The sequence below is a fragment of the Lactuca sativa genome, chromosome 3, assembly GCF_002870075.4.
Source record: "Lactuca sativa cultivar Salinas chromosome 3, Lsat_Salinas_v11, whole genome shotgun sequence".
NCBI classification, from domain to species: Eukaryota; Viridiplantae; Streptophyta; class Magnoliopsida; order Asterales; family Asteraceae; genus Lactuca; species Lactuca sativa.
In genome coordinates this window covers 50,990,558-50,999,369 of record NC_056625.2, presented here as the reverse complement: position 1 = coordinate 50,999,369, position 8,812 = coordinate 50,990,558, and the positions used below count along the sequence as shown (strand labels likewise).

Genomic DNA, 8,812 nt, shown 5'->3' with positions numbered 1-8,812 from the left:
ACAGTCATCCCACACAATAGAACACCACCAGTCAACGTCGCTTTCATCACCAACTCCCACTGTTGCTCATTTGTGTCATCGTCACCACCACCTACGACCCAATATCACCGCCTCTGGTCCACCTTTGCAAAAGCCCTCTTCGACCACAATTTTCGGTCTAATGGGTACAAAATGGTTGCATAGGGAGAAGTGAGCTTGTGATTGTTACCAGTAGGGAAGGAAAAAAGAGGGATTGGACTCTTCGCCAAAGGTCCAATGGCGGCAGCAGTTTCAAGCGAGAGGCAAGATGAAGGAGAGGGTGGGGGAGAGAGTAAGGCGAATCAAGGAGTTGGGTTAGATTTTGTATTTAGATCGAACAATCGACATCAAAAGACTTTAGATCCTCCTCAGTGGTCTTATAATAGGTTTTCCAAAAAATTATCAAAGGGGGTGTTTGGATTAGCTTATTAGCTTATTGCTTATTGCTTATTGCTTATTTGTGGTGGGAATAAGCAATAAGCAATAAGCATGGGGATAGATACTTATTAAAATTAGCTTATTTAGCTTAATAAGTTGGATTTTATCCAAACACTCAAATTAGCTTATTGTGAGAATAAGCAATAAGCACCTCTTTTTTTCCTATCCAAACACCCCCAAAGTCCAGTTCAGATTCCCTGAATCATCTTCCAAAACCGAAATCACCAGAGAAAGACATCGATGTGTACAGAGAAAGACATTTATATGTACTTGTAAAAGAAACCAGATCTAAATCTTTGTTTTTTATGAAGTTTTGAATAGTTAAACAAACTCTTTTCTTCTTCCTCAATTTTGCTAGATTGTAATCGGTCACCACTGGAAAGCTCTCAATTTGAGAAGTGCATTTGCAAACAGGAGGAGGTATGGTTGTGGTTTGGGTTTTTGATTTACAGTACTGAGTATTATTTACAATCACAAACCAGACTTTCGATTTTCAAAGAATGAGTAAAGAAAATGGATTTGCAGGTGGAGTTTCAATGTCGAGGATGTGTTTGTGGCTTTAGTGTGTTTTTCGTTTGCAGGTTATGGAGATGAATGAGAGAGATAAAGAGAGGGGGGAGGGGGAGAGAGAGAGAGAGAGAGAGAGAGAGAGATATGAAGGCCCATATTAATTAATTATTTTTTCTTTTAAATTAAATAGAAAAAAGCATAAAAATATAGCTTTACAAGGAACAAAAACCACATGCAATCTAACTTAGACCATAAGGTACGGTCAATAATCGTCTTTCATTTTTTGAATGTTATGTGAGCTTTTTTCCCACTCTCATTTCATTCACCAAAATACATGAAATTATTACATTTCACTACCTTCAATTTTTTTTAAAAAAAATATATATTTTATACAAATATTATAGTCATTTTATAAGGAATTAAAAATCGTGAATTTTAATATATTTCTTTATAATTTTTTTTTTGTATATATATATATATATATATATATATATATATATATATATATATATATATATATATATATATATATATATATATATAGGGAAGGGTTATTTGGAAAACAAAAAAACCCTAAAAATCATAAAAATGCATAAAAAAATACTTAGAGATTACAAACTTTTTTTTAATTTTTTTATAAAAATATCGCAGGTTTTTTAATAAATTCGCTGAAAAAAAAATCAATTTAAAAAAAATTCAAAAAAAAAATCAGCGAATTGATTTAAAAACATACGATTTTTTCATAAAAAAATTCAAAATTTTTTTTGTGATCTCTATGTATTTTTTTATGGTTTTTAGGGTTTTTTGTTTTCCATAGAACCTAAACCTATATATATATATATATATATATATATATATATAATTTAATAACTATTAAAAAAAACTAAAAAAAAAAGCTGACCAATCATACGAGAAGAGAGAGTGAGGGATAACCTCCCCTCACTCGGTTCCCACATCCTTGGTATGGTGTTCTAAGGTGCGAGAACTCTTCTCGAGCACTTTTCCCACTCCATACCCAATGGTTTTAAAAAGGACCACCAATCCAAAAAAGTCAGGGTTTCGACCAAAACCCAAAAAAAAAAAATGCATACCACAGGAACTATTTTTGCAGTTTATTAAAAAAAATACAAAACTATAAAAACGGTCGATGTGGTACGCAGGGGCGGAACACGAGCATAGGAAGGAGGGGGGCCGAAAACAAAGACTTTAAAATATACTATACATACAAGTTTAATTTGGTTAAAAATTATATAACAACATGAGCAACTTTAGATCAGTTCTTAAGAACACAATGAAATTATTTTCATCCAAAACATACTTGAGGGTTTTGATGTTTTCTTTGTAGAAACCCATCACTAATATATTTTTTTCTCATGTAGCTATACGCTACATAGCAAAAGTTATAACAAAGAGCAAATAAAATAACAGATCACATAGTCTGACAAAGAACTTATTTAAAATTTTGCATGAAGAAGATAATAATAACATAAAAATCTTGAAAAGCATCATAGGATTTTTATCTTAAAAACAATACCAGTTCCGCCTAAATCATATATATCATTCTCATAATTCATTATGGTTTTGTTTTCAATAAACAAAAAATGTATACTTTATGATTGTAGGCATTTACTATGATACTTATAAATATTTTTATTTTATCAAGTTTTGTTAATTTGCTCTCAATAACAAATTAATAAAATAAAAAATAAAGTAATGTTTTGCAGCTTTTGGGTTAGCCTTTTCAGGTTTCATATCACCCTTTATGCATTGATATTTGATGTATTGAGCGTGTCTTTACAATATTTTTCATTTGTAGTAAGAGAAGGAAAGATAGAGAGAAAAAATAGAAAAGAGTCCACATACGTTTACTCAGGTGGAGGAGACCGGAGAAAAGGCGACTACATGAGGAGCACACGACGGTGTTTAGTGATGATAATCCGGCGACTTCTTGGAGGTGAGAGAGAGAAACTATACAGAAGAGGTGATCAATCCGGCGACTACTGTAGAGGAAAGAGAGAATATACATAAGAGGAGATCAATTCGACGAACGGAAGAAGAGAGAAAGAGTTCACGTATAAGAAGAGTTAGTATGACGGTTTTCTTCTTCTGGTTAGGTTTGAGAAAATTTTCCGGCGGCCTCAATAATATTTTAGGGTGATTTTGTTTTCTTAAAGTCAAAGCTTCAAAGCTTGGATTAAACGATTGTAAAATAGATTAGATGTTTTTTATTTAGCATTTACATGGTTTCCTTATTTTAATTTTAAAGAAGATTTATTCTAATTTTGTTAGTGATTTTTTGAACTTTTGGATAATGAGAGATTTAGTTTCTTGAATATTGTTTGTAAATAACATCTGTTGCGCAGTGTGCTGCTAAACTTGAAATTGGAGGGGCAATTAGTCACTTAATTGTTATTTTATTACTAAATAACCATATGTAAAGATATGTATAGGTATTAGAAAGCTAAAATCCAGGGGGGCATGGCCCCTCCTGGACCCAAAGAGCCTCCGCCACTGAGTGGTACGTATTTTCCGAGTTTTGGTCCAAATCCTATCTTTTTTGGATCGGTAATCATTTTGAGCTAGTTTCGTTGAGTATTTGGTCCTCTGAAAATTAAAAAGATTAAAATACCCTTTTATATTTATTTTTACAGTTTTATCAATTAAAAAGCAAGAGAGGCCCACCCACCTCTCTCTCTGTCACACACACACCCAAAATCAAAATTACACCCACCTAGTTGGGTCTTCTATGTTAGCGATTGAGAAAGCAGAAAACGCACACATACACCTTGTGTCCGTGCGATAATAGGTATAGAAAGAGAGAGATAAGGGTTTGACGGAGGTGACCCAAAGGGTGGTGGTTCAAGGTGGCTTATGGAAAAGGTAATGGTGGTTGGAGATGAAAAAACAGTGCTTTGAGTCGGCGAAGGCAATGGTGGGGGGAGGTGGCCTAACCGACGGCATAACTGATCCAAGGCCAGGAACCATCGCTAACAAAATAGCTTTGTTTCCCCACCTACCTTTTAGTCAAGCACGATCTCGAACACAACCAGCAAATCTGATACAGTCTATTTCATACGCATCTCTTTGATGTTACCCCTCTTTCTATCATCTCCTAGTTGTGGTGTTTCCCCTCTTTCTGTCATCTCCGACCAACAACAACCTTTCCTCCTCGTATGATTCGTCTTCTCGGTGACCCATGAGAGAAATTTCAAACAAAAAAAAACCCATATACAAAATCATTATTAGTGATTCAAACCCCAATAATAGCTAGAAATAAATATTCAGAAATGCGACTATGAAGTATAGATGAATTGTTATACATACTATAATTATCAAGTATGAACATAAAATATTCAAGTGGTGTTATAACAACGAACAGAATACCTACAATTTCTGACAAAATTGTCCTAAAATTATACGACTGTGCATGAAGCATTTTGGGCAATACTGACCTTCTCGTTCAAAGAATTACACTTGGAGTTGACAAAGGCATCGACATCGAATTTATCGAACTTGAAGATGTTGAGAATTTCCTCAAGCTTGGGTCAGTTTCCTTGGAGTTGGCTTTGACAGAGGCGTCTCCTCTTGACTGAGATGACAACTTAGAAGACCTAGGGCTGGAATCAGATAAGTGTAAAGAAGACGATTATAAGAGACGGAAGTGGTTTGTTGAATGAATCAAAATCTCATATATGAATTTTTGATAATTGTAAGAGGGTAAAGAATTGGCATCGAAGAGACAATTATGGAATGATGATGGATCAAGGATCAAAGCGATAGTTGGCTACGTCGTATATCTACGAGAGAGAGAAAGAGGGAGAGAGAGGTATTTTAGTCTTTTCAGTTTTTGGAGGGAATAAATACACAACGAAACTAGTTTAAAAGGACCGTTAATCAAAAAAAAGATGAGGTTTTGACCAAAGCCTGAAAAAAATGCACACCACAAGGGGCTATTTTTATAGTTTTATAAAAAAAATCAAATATTCTCATATCTTTTGTTCCTTTACGCTACTTATTAGATTGAGGCATATGTCAAAAATCAATATAAATAGAAATATCAATAAGTACAAAGATATATAAAAATAAAGAAATCAAATATCCTCATATCTTTGTACTTTTTTTTAGAAAAACATACCTTTTATTGTATTTTTTTGAAAGAAGTTAGTTAAATATATCATATGTAAAAAATAAATATAAATAAAAATATCAATAAGTGTTGTACCATCTACACAGATCACAAGTATTTGAGATATCTCAAGGAGCAGTCGAATCTGAATATGAGGCGACAAAGATGGCTTGACATAGTAAAGGATTACAACTACAAGATTTTGAATCACCTAGGAAAGGCCAATGTGGTGGTCGATGCTTTGAACTGTAGGACGGTTAGCACACCGATTCGAGGTTTATGCATCAGGGTGACTGCTATGACTCTGATTTTGGAAATGATTAGGGATGCGCGGTATGAGGCCATTAAGAAAGAGAATTGGGAGAGTGAGAGGGTGGTTGGTCAGGTTTATGCGTTTGAAGTCGATATTAAAGGGTTACTAACCTTACATGATAGAATTTGGGTACCTTATTCGGATTGGGCTCGACAGAATTTGATGGAAGAGACACACAAGTCGAAGTTTTTAATTCATCCAAGCGCAACTAAGATGTATCGCGGTCTGAGGCACAATTATTGGTGGCCATGCATGAAGATACATATAACATAGTATGTGGAGCGGTGCTTGACATGTCGGAAGGTCAAGACAGAACACCAACACCCTTATGGCAAGTTGTAGCCCTTGGAGGTTCCATTATGGAAATGGGAACATATTACCATGGATTTCATGACGAAGTTACCAATTATGACTAAGGGATTAGATGTTATTTGGGTTAGTGTGGATCGTTTGACCAAGAGTGCACATTTCCTTATGATTCAAGGGAGCTCTTCGGCCAAGAAATTGGATGACATCTATGTTCGGGAGGTGGTTGCTCATCACGGTGTGCCTACTTCTATAGTTTCATAAAGATATGTTCATTTTACTTCCAGGTTCTGGAAGAGGTTTCCTGAGGAGTTGGGTATTCGACTACACTTCAACATGACATATCATCCACAAACAAGCAGGAAAAGTGAGCGAACTATTCAGACGCTTGAGGATATGTTGAGAGCTTGTATCTTCGACTTCAATGGGAGCAGGGACGTCCTACATTCCTTTGGTTGAGTTTTCATACAACAACCATCATGCCAGCATTTGAATGCCTCATTCGAGCCACTCTACAGGAGGAAGTGTCTGTCACACCCCAAAACCGAGAACGGCGGAAACGTTCTGGGGCGGAGGACGTCATGTAAAGTATCACAACAATGCAAAGTAGTAAACAAGCAACAACATCATCCGTTGCATTAATAGTATAATTTTAAATACATGTGTGTTCTTTCATAGTAATAATCAACGTAATGAATAATCAAAATAAAAGACGAGTCTTGATTGCTCCGTCTTCACAAAACCTGGTCGTCGTACATGTCTATTTGTGACCTCAGAATACAAGTTATTTTGAAAGTGAGTATCAGCAATAAAGATGGTGAATTCATAAGTATTAATGTGTCTTTGATTTGTAGAAACTGTAAAGAAAAGATTTGTAAATGTTTGAAGAAAAGTTTGTATAAGTATGAACGCCCTAGAAAATCTCATATTTCCTACTAGTATAAAAAGTAGTATTCTACCAAGACTCGACTGTTTTGAAAGTAGTCTTCTACCATGACCCGACTGCTTTGTATGCTTGTTTCTTGTAAAAACATGTAATTTTTCAAGTGTAACTATCATTATCAAAATATAGTTTGTACATTAATGTTTAAGTGAAGCAATCACCAAATAAATGTAAAGGGTAAATTAATGTAGTACTGTAGTATTGTATAAAGTGACTACTATTGTACTAATTGCCTTAATTGAGTATTAAGGTATAATGTGATGGCTAGATCCCATACTAAACACTCCCCTGTCAAGAGATTCTGAGAACCAAACGCGACCCCTGCAATGATCGCAAGTCGTGAACATCCACATTATTATGATCATGTATACCCAATATAACTATCACCTTTTGTTTAGAACAATGCGTTAGTGATTCATTGGTATAGTTAGATCTTGTAATTATTCAATGCTATAGCACCTTGTCGTGTATTGTATCTTCCTCCCTGTTTCTCTTTATTTTGTGTTCTCTTATGTTATCGTGTATTGTATCTATGAAATAGCATCTATGTAATAGTATGTAATAGTATCTCTTCATATAGTATGTAATGTATTAGTATGTCTATAATTGTACTTTTGTAATTGTATCTCTTCATATAGTATGTATTGTGTCAGTATAGACTCATGAATGAACTGACTCTTGTGTGATTCCTTGTACTTGGAATAGTAAGTAGTATCTCCTAACTATACCTATTATAGCTACTAGTAATGTACGTGTATAACCGAAGTATGCCTTTGCTACCCAAAGGTACTGAACTAACTGATGGAAATTTTATGTCGATGTATGTATACATGATATATAACTAATATTTAGACGACATTCGGACGAATAACCGATGCCCTAAGGCCACATCCCAACGAGGAAAAGGAAATAAAGTGAGCTAGCCGTCCTAAGTCCTTTAAACATTTCTTATATAACTATACATATATAGGCATGCATTTGACGATATAAAAGTATAAAAGAAGTTTTGTAAAACCTTTGAAAAGTTTAATAACTAAGAAATGATGACTTGATGTCAGTTTGTAAAACGATTTGAAAACAGTTTGTTTGATAAGAATAGTTTTAAGTATAAGGAAACCTTTATTTGAAACACGTTTGTAATTAAGTTTGAAAGGAAACATACAGTATGTAAGACAGTTTGATACGGAGTTTTAAACATGTAAAAACATTTGAGAAAGCCATTTGAAGTAATCTGTTTGGTAAAACAACTAAAAGTGTAGTAAATCCATTTGTATGCTAGTTATTAATCACATGTGATTGGTGTACTAACTAGCATGATTCAACTTGTATCCCCCCTAAAAGCATTTATAAACATTTACAAACATTTAAAGGTTAATTAAGGGGTATGAACTCACCTGCAGTGAGTGGATCGTATGGAAGTGTCGGACGAGGTGCTAGGTGTCAAGTGAAGACTTTAACACACACGATGATCCTAGTTAACATATAATAAACATATATGTATCTAATTAGACACTTAACACCTAATTAATCAAGTTAAGACACCCTAGTACATGGAAACACTTTAAATCAAGTGCTATAGGCACCAAAGGGTTGCATCTAAGGGTTGTATGGCATGACATTGGAGTTTATGGCCCAAGGACCACTCCTTATGGAGTTTACGACCCATGACCATTTCCCCATGAGTTTATGGCCGTAAACTCATGGTACTAAGTGCTAAAATTGTGTTTTGAGGTATTACAAGTCATGATTGAGCATCCGATGATCAAGTCCAAGCCTTAGGAAAGCATTAGGGGCACACTAACACTACCTTATAGAGTTCACGGCCTAAGGACCAGTTCCTTAGGTGTTCACAGCCGTAAACTCTTATGGGGACTTGTTTTGACTGTTTTTTAAGGTCTTAAACACATCTAGGAAGGATCATGGTTGGCATCCAAGGCTTAGGAAGGAATTAGGGTCCATTTAGTCACCTTAAGAGGGGTTTACGGCCCAAGAACATCCTTGGACGTAAAATCCTTTGTTCTTATGATTCTTGATGATTTCAAGTGTTATTAAGATCATACTAAGCACACAAGAAGCTAGGGCAAGTGTACTTACAAGATAGAAGCTCGATTGGGTGTTTAAGGTCCAAGAACACTAGTGTGTGTTCTTGGTGTTTTGA

General features: G+C 34.9%; 1 long non-coding RNA gene across 1 annotated transcript; it reads right to left on the bottom strand.

Annotated features, from left to right (window-relative positions):
- Positions 1–3,584: 3,584 nt before the first annotated feature.
- On the bottom strand, positions 3,585–4,776 carry LOC111891844 (uncharacterized). Its single transcript, XR_002850355.3, has 2 exons — positions 4,419–4,776; positions 3,585–4,148 (listed from the first exon to the last, which is right to left on the bottom strand). It is a non-coding gene; the product is annotated as an uncharacterized LOC111891844 (long non-coding RNA).
- Positions 4,777–8,812: the final 4,036 nt, after the last annotated feature.